General features: G+C 36.1%; 1 pseudogene; it reads left to right on the forward strand.

Annotated features, from left to right (window-relative positions):
- The first annotated feature begins 305 nt into the window (after positions 1–305).
- Positions 306–1,405, forward strand: LOC149265829 (leucine-rich repeat receptor-like serine/threonine-protein kinase BAM1 pseudogene; annotated as a pseudogene).
- The last annotated feature ends 18,388 nt before the right edge of the window (positions 1,406–19,793 follow it).

A 19,793-nucleotide genomic window follows, 5' to 3' on the forward strand; every position in this document is an offset into this window, starting at 1 on the left:
AGCGCGTGAGGTTGGCAAAAGAAAGGACGTATTTCTTTTTTAGGCATTCCTTCCTTGAATAAGGAGAATCTGGTTTATGGTCACCAAAGGCTGGCAACGATAAAGGACCATATTTGCATTTCCTGCAACTAACAACCATCATCATTTGTTCCATGATCTAACATGCCTGAGGATTGCTAGGAAGGTGTGACTATTGGTTTATACCTGTTCTAGCTGTCTGTGTATGTATACATAAAGTTGGTTGGGTGAAGCTACATATTTATTGGAATCCAGTTTGTTTCCACAAGGTTCTGCTATATGGCTGCATGCTGCAGATGCAGAGCTTGACTTCTGTGGATTTCTCCTACAATAATCTGTCTGCTGTTGTACCAAATGGTGGCCAGTTCACTTTCTTCAATGCAACTTCCTTCGTTGGGAACCCTGGATTGTGTGGGCTGTATCTGGGACCTTGCACAGTTCAGCCCAATTCGCCGCATGCTCATGTTAAGGGTTCTTTGATTTCTTCCACTGTAAAGCTAGTTCTGGTCATAGGTTTGCTATTATGCTCACTGGTTTTTGCCTCTGTTGCCATCATCAAAGCCAGGGCTTTGAAGAAAATCAATGCTTCAAGATCCTGGAAGCTAACAGCATTCCAGAGGCTGGACTTCACCTGTGAAGATGTCTTGGAGTGTTTGAAAGAGGAAAATATTATTGGAAAGGGAGGAGCAGGGGTTGTGTACAAGGGTTCGATGCGGAGCGGTGAGGAATTTGCAATGAAGAGGTTGCCTGGGATTGGAAGAGGGTCTTCTCACGACCATGGTTTTGCTGTAGAGATTCAGACTTTGGGCAAGATTCGACATCGCCATATAGTGAGATTGTTGGGGTTTTGCTCAAATCAAGAAATCAATCTGCTTGTTTACGAGTACATGCCAAACGGAAGCCTAGGAGAGTTACTGCATGGGAAGAAAGGTGGGCATTTACAATGGGCTACCAGATACAAGATTGTTGTTGAGGGAGCTAAAGGGCTCTGCTATTTACACCATGATTGCAGCCCGATTATAATACACCATGATGTAAAGTCCAACAACATTCTCTTGGATTCCAATTTTGAGGCCCATGTAGCCGATTTCGGCCTTGCAAAGTTTTTGCAGGATTCTGGGGCTTTGGAATGTATGTCTTCCATTGCAGGTTCCTATGGTTGCATTGCTCCAGGTAAACAATCAAGCTTATCTCCTTGCCTTTAATATTATTTCAATGTGAAATTTCCATGCCCTCTGTTTCTCTGAAGAGAATCAATTAGATGAAGGCTGCTGATGGATCGAATGCTTATATGTAAGTTCTCATACAGTATTTTTCTTGTGTTATTTTTTCAGAATATGCATACACGCTGAAAGTGGATGAAAAGAGAGACGATGATCTGACCTAGAAGAAATGATGTTGTGCAGATGTTTTCTAAATAACGGAAGAGAATTGCACGAATTTAACCGCAGAACTGCCTTCATGAATATCCATGAATACACGACGCTGCTCCCTCGCAGAACTGTGCGGTTATGCCCGCTCTATTCCGACGCCACGTGTCAGCACGAGATTGCAGAACTCCCGGTTGTGCCGCTCTATTCCGACGCCACGTGTCAGCATGAGGAACAAAGGGACGACGAAAGTCCCTTTTAAAGGAAGGCTTATCGGCCTAAAGATCAATTTAAACCAAATTTAAATAGAAATTAATTTAAATATACGAAAAAAATTATCATTTTCAATTTTATTCATTGATAAAGTAACTACACCCAAAATATATTAAAATCTATAGGGAATTTAGGATCCATTGCTTTGGTTGGATCACCCAAATTGAATAGGGAGCCGGTTATGGCTATACCCAGGGCTGTAGTGAAGTTGGGATCTGCTTTTATAGACGCCACAGAATTCATGATTGCTAAGTGATCCAGCTAGTTCTGATCGAATACAAGGCCCATCCTGTTAGGCACTGGAGTAGAGTGTCCTGCCGCTAAAGATGGAAGCTGCAACGGTAATCCTGGATTCGGCTGGTCGTCTGTAAGGTCCAGTGTGATTGTGGGAAAGGGACTCGATGTCGATATTCTGGCAATAGGTATCAACTGGTCGTATGCAACGAAATTGTCACGTGTTTATAGATTCATTTCGTTGATCAATCTCGCCGGAAGCCAGTCAAGGGAGAGTCGACGACCGCCGGTACGGCAGTCAAGGTACCCTAATGTTGCAATCAACAACCAACGAATCCTGACTTTGGAGGTGCGCGTGTGATTGAATAAATGAGATAAGCCCATTGCCGGAGACCAGGGATTTGGATTTTTGAGTGGGGACAGGAAGACGTCAACGTGTTTAAGGAGCCTTATCGCCAGATCTGATTGAGTTGCATCACCAAAATTGCCCTAGGCTTCGCCGGTGGCGTGACTTCAGAGAACTCCATCGATGGTGGACTGTGTTTTTATTGTACAATAGGCGGCCTGTTGTGGTTTTTACATGAATTGGTACTGGTCAATAGTCATTACCAATTGCACAGGATCACCTTGATTCTTCGGATCTGGTATTGAAATTGTTTGAAATCCACACGTTTCAAGTTGCAGCATCAGAAAGTCAAAGTCAAGAGCGTGAGGTGAGTTGCAAATCAGATCTATTATTCCATAGCGACTACGGTCAACCAAAGGCATATTAAGTGAAGCTATGGAATCCAATGTTTCAAATTTACGTGGCCTTGATGGCATGGCAGGTGGAATGTGGCCCCGTTTTCTTGTTAGAAGTTAATATTGAGTTTATTTAGATAGGTGGTGGTTAGTTATTTGCATAATTGATTAGTTGTTGAGTCGTGATTCTTAGTTTGTAGAGTTGTAACTATGTATATATTGATCTCTAATAAAAGGATTAAAAGGATTTGGTGGGGGTGAGGTTGATATCATTATTGCATGCATTTGCTTTTATGTCCATATTTGTCATTGGAGTTGTCTATAATGCGATTTTTTGGAGATTCCGGTGACGGAATCCGGCGGAAGAAATTGAGATTAAATCATGATTTGTTGCAGTTAAAATGGTTTTTTAACTGCATATTTGGATTCAGCACCCTCAAAAACCCCTGGGACGCTTTGATTGTGCAGAAACTAACTATCAAACTTGCGATTCCAATAAATTGCTGCCGGATTTTCACCGGAAAAACCCGCCGGAAAGGCTTTCAAAAAGTCACGTTATAGACAACTGCTTTGTCATTTTTGGTGTGGCTAGTTGGCATTATATCACGTGTGTTTATAAGGGTTTTTATCCGTTGTCCACAATGTGGTAGCACTCATCCAATGTTTCTATCCATTGTCCACAATGTGGTAGAACTCATTCATACAATTCCAAAGATGAACTGAAATATATTTAAAAGTAAATTAATTTAAAAAATATACGAAAGCTTAAAATAAATGCCTAGTCTCACTATCATTATTTTTTTTTTAATTTGAAAATATTTTGGGCTAGTTTTCTCTAAAATTTAAGGGTAGTTTTTGGATGATAAATTTGAGTTTTATGATTGGTTCAATTTATGTGTCTTAAAGCTTTTTGAGGGAGTAGTTTAACAGTTAAATGTTTTACATTTTTTATCAATATTTTTCATAGGTTTTATCAAATCTAGTCGGCATTTTTTAGAATGGTAAGTTTGAGTTGTGTGATATATATAATTACAATATTCTAAAAACTTTTGAGAACATAGAATCCATTTATATATTCAAAAATGCATTTTAAATTCAAATTTTAAATTAATAAACAAATAATTTATTTTAAAAAAATAGTTATTTTTATTTTTATTTTTTTTATATAATTAATGCATGATGATGTAAATTTAACAATGTGTTGGAATAAAATACATATAAGTGTGTCAAAGATGAGTGTGGTGTACATGAATGCGGCAAGAATAATATTTATGATAAAAAAGATGAAGTATAAACATAGAGGAAATGAGTTTGTTATAGCATGATGAAAAACAATGCATGAAATACTAAGGTCATCAATATCTCAAGGAAGATTAATGAATGAAATTATGTGGTGAAAATGTGCATGATATAGCAAACAAGATTTGGAGGGTAATGAATGTGCATGACATCAAGATACATCAAAGAAGAAGTATTAGAAGAATCTATAATAATTATATAAGGGACATCAAGGATGATGCAAAAGGAAAGGAAGAGATAAAGGTAAGTGAAAATTAGAATAAATAAGGTACCATTAAAAAGGGTCACGAATGGATTAACAAATATGCTTTAACACCTTCAGAGACTTGGAAGAGGCAATTTAAATCCAATAAATCATAGTATCTAGCATTAAGGCATATGTGCTATTTATTAATGCACAAGTATTTGGATTAATAAGAATGTGTGGACGATTTCATTAGCACTATGTAATACAATCTTATAGTATGCCTATAAATTGATGAGGCTTAAATGATAACATATATTTTTGTTTTAATTTGGTTGTTCATGGTCTAACATGCACATATTCCATTGTAAGAGTGTAGAACTATGATTGGACCTGTTAACCTCTAGGATGAATGTCTCTAGGAGAGCCTTTGCATATGGCATCAAAGTGAGGAAAGGCTCTAGGAGAGCCTAGGTAATAGGTGAATCTTGATGTTGATGTTGTGACTTTGTGATTCATGAATACAAAAATGATAATTGTATTTCTTAGACCTAAGTAGGTGGAAATCGCAAGGGGTTTACTTAGTAAATTTGTGACGTAACATGTACATTCATGGGTGATTTTCATTGGATCATTATATTATTTTTCATTCATCTTGATACTTTCATGGCGGAAAAATAAGAGGAATCACATTACAGCTTGGAGAATTGGGGTCTAAAATCTTCTAGGGCCAGTTTGAGGCATTAAATGATGTGTTTTTTGGGGTAAAACTTTTCTTCGCAAGCATTATATCCCTTGATTTTATTCTACAAACAAATACCTTTCCAACGGCCCAAGAAAGACATCAATCAGAGTTTATATGCAACAATTACGCTTCCCAAAAATTAACATATTCCAATTAACCACCATAATTCGAGAGGATCCTTAATCAACCTTGTTACTAATGGAAAAGGGGCTAGCCATGCGGGGAATATGAAAAATTCTCTAGAAGGATTGTATCACAACTCATGTTGAGGGTTGAATGGGTTAAATTAAACCTCTAGTTTGCTATTGGGTTTTGTTATAATTAGGCCACTAGGAAGAACAGGGATTGCATATACGAGTGCAATTTTGTTCCATAATAAAGAAAAATAGTTGTAATTGATAGAGATCGTAATATAGGGTGTTTGCGTTCAATAGTATCCCATGGGCCATAGGTATTACTATGGTCTTAGGAAACTTCATAGAGAGTGCCTACTTTATATTTGCATCATTTCCATTAAAAAAAAACTCACCTTTGAGTTGGGTTTTTTCTCAAAATAGTTTCCTAGATAATATCTTGGTGTTCATGGTGTTTCGTATGTATTTGTATTTCACTGTTCTTTATTTTCCACATTTTATCTATTGCACGCATAAGTAGAAAAACAATAACTAATAAATCCAAAAATCTAATGAAAATCAATCCTCATGATATAGATTTTACAGTTTAGACTATTTTTATCAGATACCATGTGATGAACTGTCCAGTGGAATATCCATGATAGTTTATAGATCAATGGGAGATTAAGAATACCCTTAATTTCATTAGATATTGAAAAATACTTCCAAAATTAATTTCTTGAACCCCACATTTCTATTACACAGTTCCAATTAAAGAACCCTGATTTTCACTAGATATCTTAGGTATCTATTTTTTCATTACATTTTCATACCATTTTTTATTTATATCCTATGTATTATAGTATGAAACAACTCCTGTAAGCTCTAGATTATGAGTATGCACACCAATGGGCTACCTTTACTTCTTTTATTTTTCCTTCATTGTTTAATTTAATCAGCACATTGATTGGAGATTAGTGGAAATTCTAACAACACTAATTGCTTTGTATCATCCAATGAGGTAAAAAGATCCAAGTTTCCCAACTCATGCCTCATGTTCTCTTTCCTAGAGAAGTAACCAAGAAAAGAGAATAGTAGCAAAGAGGTTTCATTTTGAGTCATAAATAAATAATCAATGTCTACATTGTAATTTTTAAACTTTAAATAGTAATGCAATGCATACATAGATTCCTAATAGATAGAAAAATAAAACAAATGACAATCACACATCACATATATATTTACCTTGGAAACCCAAATTGAGAAAGATAGCAAATCGTTTAGAGATAAAACTCTATTTTTATCTTGAATCAACTTCGTTGCTTACAATACAATGTTTATAATCTCGGAGCATCCAAAACTGCAAACCTATTAACCCAGATTATATCTCAACCATAATTGATTAACTGGAATTATAAAACTACGGGATGAACTACCATGTGCCACAAACATCAAAAATGGACACCCAAATCACTCAAATTTTTTGCTTTTGGGGGCTCTTCCCCCCTATGACCTCCCACCATGTTTGGCACATATGAATTGTGCATGGGGCTACTTGTACAAAGAGTATAACACATACCCAAAATTCTACCACTTGTTGTTAACATGATCAACAATCCAAGGTAGCAATACCCATTTTTTCTCTACATAGACATTGTTATTGAATCTACTGCATTCTTCAAATTTTCCACATTTATTGACAACACCTTCTTGTCTTCCACCATGTCTTGCACAATGTAATATTGATAATCAATATGATTTTTCTTATAATGATAATTATGATTCTTTGTCAAGAAGATTGTACTGCATTTGTCACAATCTAACCTTACTTCTTGGATACAAACCCAATGCCTAAACACAATCTCTATAACCATACAACTTCCATACTTCCATGAGACTTGGTTTCCATGTATTCAACTTCTTTATTTGAGAGTGTCACTATAGACTATCTCTTTCTCTTCTAACTAATTTCTCCTCCAAATATGTTAAAAATATAACCACTTGTATATCGTCTGTGATCCAGATCGCCAATGTGACATTCGCTATGGGTTAATTCCCCTTGTAAGCATTGTAAATAATTCCCTTGTAAATATGTAACCATAAAATTTAAAAAAATGGTTGAGAGGGACATATATTCCATTGCTTGAGGAGGGAGATTTCTTGAGGAAGTGGGTTGTTTTAAATATCAATCATGGGTTGAATGAGTGTTTTTTAATGATGTGCCCGTGTATTAACTCAAGTGCAAAACAAGGATGAGTCCACATTCTCTTTGGGCAATAGTGCAAGCAAGAAATGACAAATTTTAACAAAAATGGAAAGCGTTGGAAGAGGGAAGTATGGCCAAAGCATGCAAGAGAGTATGGGTTGCACTATCAATATGAATTAGCTCACATAGACCACTTGAGATGACAAAATCATTGTGGCCAAGAGGAGGAGAACATTTTCAAAGGACATTTTCTCGTGCGCTAAAGGGGAGACCATATGCGCACATAGAAGGGACCACCATGAGAAGAGGAGACTCCTTTGGAGGAGGAACAGAGGAGGTTGAGAGGCTCCTGTTGAATAAAGAAAGGAGGTCGAGAGAATCCTATTGAATAGAGAAAGGAGGTCGAGAAGGTCTGTGAAATCATACATGATTTATATGCACAGGTAAAGAAGGGAACACAAAAAGGGGGATGCTGAAATATTCCTGATGAGCTAGATGAATTGTTGAAAGGGAAGGAAAAGATATGAGGAATGAGAGAATTCAAAGAGAAGAAAAGCTTTGAAAATAGCCAACTGTGAAATCCATGAGGCTTGTTGACTGATAATCACAAAGCAGTGGTTGTGCCCTATAGGGATGATAAATCCACTGGACTATGTTGGTTGATAACCTTTGAGGCTAGTAATACATGATGGTAGTTACATGGCATTTGGGTTGAGAACATAGGTGTAAGATTCCACTAAGTTGTTAGAAAGTGCACTCTTATTCCTTCATAGGTAACATAGCTAATAAATCCTCCATGTTATTAACTATATATATCTCTCTTCACATATGAGTTGATACTCTCTATGTCTGAATCTTTGGAGATGTTGGGATGTTGTACTCTGCATAAAAGAAAGGGTTCCCTGTATGGTGTGAATTTTTTGAATAATTGGTGGGTGAAGGCAGAGTAGCCTTGAGACACGCTTTTTCAGCTAATGATATTGGTTTAATCCCGTGAGTGAAAGATGGTTGTATGTTAATGAAGTGGTTCACTAGGTTTATTTGATTTTGACGGATTATGGGTGGAGGTGAGGCAGCCTCGAGACACCTTGTTTCAGCTGATAATAGTGGTTTAAAACTTCAATGAAGGCACTCTACCTCGAGCTTTGAAATCTGGCTCAGGGGTGATAACTGCAATAAAGGCTTGGTTGTAGCTTGTCTATGGTTGGGTGAAGATTTGAAGTCCCAATCTCAGTTGCCTAGTTCAATATATCAAAGATAAGTGTTTACTTATGACTCTCATATTTTGAATGCTTGCGTATTTAGCAAACTATTTTGTCATGTTTTTCTATGCCAAGGGATGAAGTATTCATGTCTGAATGAACATTGTTATTTTAAAGGCATGGATATGGAATGGATCAAGTATCTATGTTGACCTAAGGCCTATATTGGTATGGACTTAATGTATTGGTTCAATGCCTGTGATGTGCCATGAAATGTGATTTTCTTCATGCTTAAGGACTGTTGAATTCCAGTGTACATCTTGAGTAAATAAAGGATTTTCACATGCATTCATGAATTTGTTTTTTTGTTATTGTTGGCCTAAGAGACCTATAACTTCTTGGCTTGTTATGAGCTTGAAATTTGTCTAATGGGACACAATCAAAATAAGTGGGTAGATTTCTATGCATGAGTTATGAAACTAAAAAGAACTAATAGGCTAATGCATGCTCATGATCTGTGTCTTATTAATATTAATTGATTAGGATGTCAACCTGTCATCGAAATGTATTATAGGCGTTCGGTCATCTTCTAGGAACTTGCTAGAAATTAATTAACAAAGCAATGGAATGCATAAGATATTGCAGAAACACAAACACAAAAAAGAATAAAACAAACATTAGATCATTTTTAAGGTCTAAAATGGCCCACCTAAGGAATATTATAAAATAATAGTGGAAACAATAAAATAAGATTAGATAACCTCATCAAGTTTTGGAGGGGAAAAAAATATTACCTTTTCAACTCATATTTTCAACTTATCCCCCTATGATTTTACTCAAATTTCAAGCAGGAGCATGCATTGGATGCAGTATTTAATTTTTCATCCAAAGGGTACCCGTGTTGCATACTTTCAATTGGACCCTACTATAGGGAAAATGTGAAATATACAAAAATTGGGATTACAATCCTTTCCCTTTAGACCGAGTTGCACCAGAGGGATTATCATAGGTGTTTGGACATATTGGACCCGTCTCCTCTTCGATTGCTATAATTTATCCCTTTCATCTTGCTGCTTTTGCGGATCTTCTCCTTTCTTCTTCCAGTTCATTGCAAAATTTTCCATTATTTTTCTCTCCATTTATAAGAAGAATAATAGAAATATTATTATTGTTTAAGAATTTCATGAATAGTTACTAAACATAAAAGGAAGGTATAAACATCTTTCCTTCTAATTTCGTTTATTAGTATATTATTTTCCTAATGTGCAACCATCACATTCGACAGGCTCATTCTTAAAACCTGGAAGACTATTCACTGTATTTTTTCTTTGAAATCTAATATCTCATTGAAATTTCAATTTTGATACCTTAAGTGCCATAGTTCTTTTGCAGACGCACTTGTAGATAACAAATATTGATTACTCTCCATAGTAACATCAAGTTTGTATAAGCCTCCCCCTTTGATGCCTTTTGCTATGATTTGGTCATGATCTTGCATATCTTTCACTTGACAACCCGACTTCACAAATTCAAATTTCGAACCTTGATTTCTGATTGTTGAATTTGAGATTAGAATTTTCTTAATCCCTTATACATACATAACCATTTTTATTTATTTTTGGTAAATTTACAGATAAGTCACCACATCTTTTTATTTTATGAAATCTATCACCACTAGTTTTATCATTATATGTTTTAAACCAATCTTTGTGACAATTCATATGAATGGATGTTTGAGAATCTATGAACCATGTAATACAATCATCTATTTTTGTTGATAGGGCTACATCTAAGATAAACAACTTAAAATTTTTGAGGTCATAACTTACCTCTGCTTCTCTATCAACAAAGTTGTCTTCTCAACTTCTTTAGTTGAACTAATTAAACTTCCTTTTCCTACATGAGTAAGTATAGTGTCCAAACTTACCACAATAAGTACATGTACCATTATTCTTCTACATTTTCACATTAAGTTCGTTGACGTTGTTCTTTACTCATGGTTTTCCATTATATGGTTGCTTGCCTTAAGCCACCAAATGTAAGTATGAATTTTGACATATGTTGTCAACCCTCTTCCTTCTTTCCTCATGATAAATAACCGATATTTATGCAATTTACCACTTAATGTTATGCTAACTAAATCACTAATTAAAAAAAAAACTTTACCACTTAATGTTATGCTAACTAAATCACTAATTAAAAAAAAACCTTTCCCTTAAAAATAGTGAGTCCATTTGTATTTACTCTTTCATAAAAAAAAAATTAATGCCTCCCATGTCTCACTAGTTGTTTTGTATTGACTTATATGATAAAATGATAATGTGACATTCTTAAGAGAATCTTTATGTGGGTTTCACCTTTGTTCGATCTTGAACTAAAATAGTTACAAAAGCCACTAATTTGACTTAAATTTCAACAATTTCACATACATTATATCTTTCCAACAAAATATGCATCTTACATTATATTTTTGCAACAAAATATGCATCTTAAACTCCCAATTTATATAACTCATTCTCTTTTAACTTATTTCCTTGATTTAAATAAGAATCCATTAAATTTAACATAATTAAATAGAAAAATAAATAAAAGAAATTTCTCCTTAATTTTAATTAGGATAAAACAAATTTTACTAACAAACAGAATGTTCAATACACTAAATGCATATAGTGTCTTTATCTCAGTTGTCTAGACATAATAATGGTGGCTCACTCTTTCACAAATCCCAACAATTGGTCCTCTTGCCGCTCCCTCTAATAGTAATGGTCACAAATCTCAACAATTGGTGCTCTTACTTGCAGCTCCCTCTAATAGTAATGGTCACAAATCTCAACAATTGGTCCTCTTACTTGCAGCTCCCTCTAATCTCAACAATGGATCCTCTTACTTGCCGCTCCCTCTAATAGTAATGGTCACAAATCTCAACAATTGGTGCTCTTACTTGCAGCTCCCTCTAATAGTGATGGTCACAAATCTCAACAATTGGTCCTCTTACTTGCAGCTCCCTCTAATAGTAATGGATCCTCTAGACTGCATGCAACTCCTCACTCGCATTAACCAATGACTTTTATCGCTCCATGGCAACTTTTAATGCTCACTGTAGCTACTGTGGTGTATTCTTTTCACACAATACGTCTTCCTCGTGGCCTCACAAGCCAAGCTCTGGTACCAAAACAGAAATTAAACATACACAACAAATGAAACAATATATAAAAAGAGCTGATTCTCTAATTTATATGCATATATAAACTTTTCTGAGATTAACAGATCCCTTGAAATTTATATCTGAATTCAACACATACCTATCTAAGTGGGAGTTCTTACTGCTAGTTTCTAAACCGACTATATCGATTATCTGCTTACACCCTGACAACAACACTAACAATCTGCCAGCAATTATATTTCTTTAGTTATTTTTAACAGAAACAGTACAGGAATCGCTGCAAAATAGAAAGTAAGTATGATTTCTACACCTCTCCCTTATGGCTTGCTTCACGAGTTGCATACTCTTGAGAGCCGGCCCATAGCACAATTAGTTTCGCTTCAATCTCATCCATGGATTCAGTCTTAATCATCATTTTGACTCATGCTATGTACAGTTTACAATACGAGCAAAAAGTGTGAAATATTCGGCACATAACTATTGCAGATCACATCGCGAATCTAGACAAATGCTTATTAGAGGGTTGAACCATTCGTCGGTGGAGGGAATTTAGGCATCATTCCCTGCGCTGGATCACCCAACTTGAGCACAGAGCCGGCTATGGCTATACCCAGGGCTGCAGTGAACTTGGGATCTGCTTTTATAGACGCCACATAATTCATGATTGCTAAGTGATCCAGTTGGTTCTGATCGAATACAAGGCCCATATTATTAAGCACTGTAGTAGAGTGTTGGAAGCTGCCTGCCGCTAAAGATGGAAGCTGCAATGGTAATCCTGGATTCGGCTGGTCGTCTGTAAGGTCGAGTGTGATTGTGGGAAAGGGGCTCGATGTCGATATTCTGGCAATGGGTATCAACTGGTTGTCTGCAATGGGTATCTTGGAAGTGGATTACTTTTTGTCATCTTTTGCCCATATTTCCGCCACTGGCACCCATCGCCTCTCTGATAGAAAACCTCAGATCAGTTTCTTTATACATGGCAGAAAAGCAAGAATATATATGCAGTTCTATGCCACATTGCAAAGATTTCATCAAAGCAAGGTCAAAATTAGTTGGGTTATTACCGCAGATTCCTCGGATCTTGTTCGCGCGACTACGACTCTTTTAGGCTTGGCCGCCTGGATCTGTTCGCCGGATCCCCTGTTCGGCATCAGCTGATGCACCTTGTTCGACGACTCTCCCTGACAGCATGGGCTAGTGTCATCCACGGACGAACTGATTCCATGTAATTTATCTTCCTTTTCTTTGAAGGCAGCTGGTAATCTTCTTTCCCTTTTCTCCACCTTGTTCATTACGGCCAGTGTGGGCAGTTATAGAATGATGATCTGTACTGAAATTCTATGAAATCAGAAGAAGGAAAGATTAAGAAGTGTTGACATTCATCAACATTAATTATAATCCCATTGTAAAATTGACTTCCTAAAACAATATAACATATACCTGGCTTCCATCGACGCGCTTCTGGTGTTGCACCAGAGAACTGATTTGCTTTTGCAAGTAGTAACATTTACTAGTCATGCTCTTCACCATAGACTTCAGTTGCTGATTCTCATCGTTCACGCAATTTATCTCTGCCACAACCATCGTCACCTTATTTTTGTGACCTTCCATTGTGAGAATAATGCAGAAATAGAATTAGTTGTGAATTGGTTGAACAGAATTAGTTGTGAGTGGTTAGGAATTGGTTGCCAGAATTAGTTGTGAGTTTCCTATATAAGTGTGATGTAATTGAGCAATTTTTTCAATGAAGTTGTGTGAGCTTTGTCTCACGTTTTGCTGGTGTTTCTGCCTGTGTCTTTGTTATAGTTTTTGTTGTAATTTGTAATTTGGTATCAGAGCCATCCTTCTGTCTGCGCCTCTCTCCTCTTCACGGGCAGTGAATGACTCTGCCATTAGAGTGTGCGCAGTGACAGTATGTTGTGTGGATCGGCTGAGTGAATAAGGTATTGGAATCGGCAGAACTACTGTATCGTAAGCCCTGCATACTTTCTTGATCTTTACTTTCTTGATCTTAATAGCAAGAAGATACTTCTTGTTCTTGCTCTCGTATGTCCTCGGCTGAACTGAGTTTTTGAAAACAGTTTTTTGTTTAACACGGTGGCAGCGGATTATCAGTTTTTTTTAAAACAGTGGCAGCATATTATTAAAGGTGTTTTTGTGGTGCATTTTTAAGATCGTGTGCAGCGTTTTATGTATTAACCAGTTTTCCTGGAGCAAGTTTGCAAGTTTTGTTTGAAGTTTTTTTTGAAATAGCGTGTGTAAGAAGCTTGCAATTTTTTTTGAATTTGGTCATTGGTGGAGAAATGGCTAATCCCCTTGCAGATTCATATTTAAATGAGTCTACAAAACTTGATGGAGACAATTATGTCAATTGGAAATTTAAGATCATAACAGTACTGGAGGCATACAATCTCTGGCCGATTGTCAAAGGTGACGAGACCAAACCTCCACCTCCTACTGCCACTCAAGATTGGGAGAAGCGTGAAATGAAAGCAAGGGTGCTGCTACGGATGTCAGTGAAGGACAATATTATTCCTCACATTCGGGACTGTGAAACTTCAAAGGCGACATGGGACACTCTCAAAGGTTTGTATGAGACTACTAATGCAAACCGTATTTTACTTTTAAAAACAAAGCTGCTATCTATCAAAATGGATGCCAATGAAAGCATTAGTAACTTTCTTTCCCGAATTAAAGATTTCAGTGATAAGCTTGGTGATATTGGTGAAAAGGTTTCTAGCACAGACTTGGTAACTGTTGCTTTAAAGGGGTTAGTCCCAGACTATAAAGTCTTTATTTCAGCTCTCTCAGCTAGACCGACACCTCCTACATTTGAAGAATTGGCTGGAATTTTTCTTCAAGAAGAAGAGTGCATGAAAACTTTTGAACTGGAGTCAAATGGTTCTGATTTGGCTTTGACTGCAAGAGGCAAAAGACCATTCCGAGGGAGACCATGAGACAGGAACAGAGGCCGTTTTCAAGCAAAGCAAAAAGGTATGACACCTCCTGATTCTTATGTTAAAAGGAACATTGAATGTGATTATTGTGGAAAACCTGGACATCTGGCTAAAGATTGCTATAAGAGAAAGAATAATGAATCAAATCAAAGACATAGCAGGCATAATGGAAATTACATAAACAGAGACACCTCAGTGAATGATGGATTTAAAAATCTTAAGTTATTTCTTTCTGATGCTGCATTGTCTGCTGAAACTGATGATGAGAATGCTTGGTTTATAGATTCTGGTGCATCGGCACACATGACTTGTAATAAAGAATGGTATGATAAATATTATGAGAAATCTGATGGTACACACATTTACCTAGGAGATGACAGGTCACTTAGAGTTCAAGGCTATGGCATAATAAATGTGTACTTACCTAATGGACAAATGCGACAGATTCATAATGTGATGTATGTACCTGCTCTCAAAAAGAATTTGCTATCTGTTTCCACTATCACTGATAATCATTTAAAAGTAGAATTTGGTAAATTGGGGTGTATAGTGAAAGATGTTCAGGACCACTACAGGGTTGTTTCTACAGGTACCAGGGTTGGAGGATTATACAGATTGGATGTGACAGTGAAGCGCCATGTTGCATTGACATCCAACGAGACATCGACAGCAGAATTATGGCATCACAGGTATGGGCACTTAAATAACGCAGATGGTACCCTTGATAAATTTAAGGCAAGATTAGTAGCAAAAGGATATGCTCAAAAGGAGGGAATTGATTATGAAGACACTTTTGCACCAGTAGCTAAGTTGAATACAATTAGATTACTGATTGCCTTAGCCACAAAACATAATTGGAATATACATCAATTGGATGTCAAATCTGCTTTTCTAAATGGTGATTTAAAGGAAGAAGTTTATTTGGTTCAACCTGAAGGGTTTGTCAAACAGGGACAGGAGCATCTGGTTTGCAGGGTAAGAAAGGCATTGTATGGTTTGAAACAGGCACCAAGATCATGGTATGTAAAGATTGATACCTTCTTTCTTCAGAATGGATTTGTAAAAAGCAAAAATGATCCTAACTTGTATGTTAAGAAAGATGAAAAAGGAAATGTTGCTTTAATATCTTTGTATGTGGATGATCTCATTATAACAGGCAGTGCTCACAAGTTAATTGAAGAAATTAAAGTTCAGTTGTCACAGGAATTTGAAATGAAAGATTTGGGTGAAATGCATTACTGTTTAGGAATTGAGGTATGGAGAGAATCTGGTAAAACTTTGATCACTCAAAGCAAATATACAAAGGAGATTCTTAAAAAGTTCAATATGACAGATTGCAAAGCTATGTCAACTCCCTTAGAACAGAATGCAAAGTTGTACAAAGAAGATGGATCGAAAGAGGCAGATGGAACATTATATCGTCAGTTAGTGAGAAGTTTGAACTATCTCACCACTACCAGAACAGACATTGCATACTCAGTCAGTATCCTTAGTCAATTCATGGCTAAGCCTTCAGGCAATCACTGGAATGCTGCAAAGAAAGTTCTCCGATACTTAAAGGGAACAGTGAATCTTGGTATTATGTATACTGATGAATCTGATGTTGCACTGACAGGTTTTTCTGATTCAGATTGGGCAGGAAATCCAGATGACAGACGATCTACCTCTGGCTATGCATTTCATATTGGATCAGGGGTCGTATCTTGGAGTAGTAAGAAACAGCCAACTGTTTCTTTATCATCAACAGAATCAGAGTACAAAGCTTTGACCAATGCCACCTGTGAAGCTATTTGGTTGCGGAGAATTCTTGCAGATCTTGAAGAAGCGCAAAGTGATGCAACATGTATCAATTGTGATAATCAGAGTGCTATCAAATTAGCACATAATCCAGTTTACCATGCTAGAACAAAACATGTTGAGTTACAGTACCACTTTGTACGTGAGAAAATTGAGTCAAATGAAATTGGATTGATATTTTGTAACACCAAGGATAATGTGGCTGATATATTTACTAAGCCCCTTGGTAAAATCAAATTTGAAGTTTTTAGAAGTCAGTTAGGTATTGTAGAAAATCCATTTCTCCATTAAGGGAGGATGTGAGAATAATGCAGAAATAGAATTAGTTGTGAATTGGTTGAACATAATTAGTTGTGAGTGGTTAGGAATTGGTTGCCAGAATTAGTTGTGAGTTTCCTATATAAGTGTGATGTAATTGAGCAAATTTCTAATGAAGTTGTGTGAGCTTTGTCTCACGTTTTGCTGGTGTTTCTGCCTGTGTCTTTGTTATAGTTTTTGTTGTAATTTGTAATTTCCATTGGGTGTTTCGAGTGTGGAGCATAAGAGGCCGAGTGTCTCGCTGCCCAATGGGTGACGTGTGTTTATAGATTCATTTCGTTGATGAACCTTGCCGGAAGGCAGTCAAGGTACCCTCATGTTGCAATCACTGACTCCAACCAATCCAGGCTTTGGAGGTGCGCGTGTCATTGAATAAATGGGATAATAACGCTGCCGGAGATTCCGGTTGTCCATTTTTCAGCGGGGACAGGAAGGCGTCAATTGACTAAAAAAAGGGTAACAATAAATAGCGCTGCAACTAAGCAGATTCTCTAACTTAACTTCTGTTTAAACCTATGTGGCATGAGGCTCTGGAACGTGGGAATGTTGGGAATATTGGGAACTTGGGTACGGGTGTCGGGAACGGTCCCCAAAATTTACAGGAAACGGCTAATTGGAAGCGATAATATTATATAATAAAAAAATTTTAAAATATAAAAATATAAAATATTTTTTAATTATATAATTTATATAATAATAAAAAATAATATTGAATCAAAATATTCAAATATTAAAATCAATTTAAATATATAATTTCTCTTTTATATAAATATATTCTTTGGGTGTTTCTCTCCCTTTTATATATATAAAATATTAACATTATGACACATGATGAGTCTTTGAAACAATCTGGCTTAAAAATACAAAGAAACAATTTTACATATATTTTTCTAGTTATTCTTAAGAGAAAAAGTGAAAAAACTCTAATGTTTAAGCATTGACTACCACATACAATGTGCACACACAATCTTCTACCATATATATACATAAACAACAAAAGAAATACTCATCAGCGTAACATCCCAAATATTGCCCTTACACCTTAACCCATCAAGAGATTGGTCTAGTTTCTCAATTAAGGATATCGGTGTTAAGGATGTCTTTGGCCTTTCTTCCTGCGAAGGTTTCAACTTAGGTTCATGTTTTGTGCGCAGTTGAGCGTATTTCTCTATAGGGTTTGTATTCCCCAACCCCAAGGAACGCATGAGCAGTTGAGCATATTTCTCTATAGGGTTTGTATTCCCCAACCCCAAGGAACGGGAACTCCAAAAAAAACAGTTCAAAGCTCTCGGAACTTTCCCGAGCATATTTCTCTATAGGGTTTGTATTCCCCAACCCCAAGGAACGGGGAACTCCAAAAAAACAGTCTTCAAAGCTCTCGGAACTTTCCCAAGCTCCCATTGCAGCTCCCCTTGAAAAGGGAACGTTCCCATACAGTTCCAAAGCTCCCAGGAGCGCGAGAACCATTGGAACGAATTTCCCAATTCTTGAAAACATTTCCGTATAACCGAGATTTAAACCCTTTACTAGAATTTATGACAAACAACTGAAATACTTAGATGTGAATATAATATTTTCAATTTTCCACAATGGTTAACTAAGTGTAGAAAGAGAAAAACCTCAAATTTTAACTCAGTTTTAACTCAACCTTACAATTTCAAAACAAACCTATTCATCCAATCCTATGGTTTTCACACTTTCCTGACCCATTTTCGGTTTTCACGCTTCCCTGACCCATTTTCACAATCTGATAAAAATATCTTTACCAATATGGCAATTTTTTTTTACTATATTTTAATTAGCAGGGACTTGCAATTTTCCTTGTTAATTTCCATCCCCTAGGCCCTCATGGGCCTTCGTCGGTGGCGTGACTTCAAAGAGCACCCAATGCCCACCTATATCTATGGTGTCCTGTGTTTTTATTGTACAACAGGGGCCTGTCGTGCTTTTCATATGATTTCTACTGGTCAACGGTCACTACCAGGATTCTTGGAATGTGGTCTGGAAATTTTTTGATATCCACACGTTTCAGGTTGGAGCACGAAAAAGTCAGTGGCAGAACCAAAATAGTCAATAGCGTGAGGTGAGTTAAAAATCAGATCTATATTCCAGATGAACTACGGTCAACAAGAGGTATATTCAGTGAACCTATGGGGTATATCGATTCAAAATTACGTGGCCTTGCTGGCATGGCATGTGGAATGTGGGCCCATTTTGTGGTGTGGCATGTTCGCATTGTATCACGTGTTTTGAAAGGGTTCTAATTTTGCATTCTTGTGTACAATGTGGTAGACATCACACAATTCCTAGGATAGACCGAAGTACATTTAAAAATAAATTTTAAAAATATACGAAAGTTTAAAATAAATGGCTATCATTCCTTCATTAATTTATTTTTTTTTTTTATTTTTTAAAATTTAATGGTAATTTTTTAATGGTAAATTTGAGTTTTATGATAAGTTTTAAGGGGTTTTTGAGGGATTAGTTTAACACTTTTTGATTTTTTAAAATATTTTTTATAAATTTATTCAAAATTTAGTGGGAATTTCTTGGAATGATAAGTTTGAGCTTTATGATATGTACAATTCCAATGTTCCAATCATTTTTGAAAACCTTATATTGAAAAATGCATTTTTAATACCAATTTCAATTTAAAATTTTAAAATTAATAAACAAATAATTTATGCATGATAATCTTATATATATATATATATATATGATAATCTAAATTTAACACTATGTTAGAGTGAAGTACATATAAGTGTATCAAAGATGATTGTGATATACATGAACACAACAAGAGTAATACACATTCATCATAAATGGGATTAAGTATAAACATAGAGGAAATGCGCTTGTGATAGCATGATGAAAAACAATGTATGAAATGCCAAGGGCATCAATATGCTAAGGAAGGTTTAATGAATGAAATTACGTGGCAAAAGTGTGCTTGATATAGAAAACAAGGTTTGGAGAATAATGAATGTGCATGACATATGAATACACCAAAGAAGTTATTCCATCATATATGGAATTTAAGCCACAAGACCATAAAGAATGAATACAATGGTAACAAGGAGAAGTATTAGAAGAATCTATAATAATTATATAAGGGACATCAAGGAAGATGCAAAGGCAAGGAAGAGGTAAAGGTAAGTGAAATCCAAAATAAA

The sequence above is a fragment of the Pinus tabuliformis genome, chromosome 6 (genome assembly GCF_031772625.1).
Source record: "Pinus tabuliformis cultivar Carrire ecotype Pingquan chromosome 6, CPIR1, whole genome shotgun sequence".
Classification (NCBI taxonomy): domain Eukaryota; kingdom Viridiplantae; phylum Streptophyta; class Pinopsida; order Pinales; family Pinaceae; genus Pinus; species Pinus tabuliformis.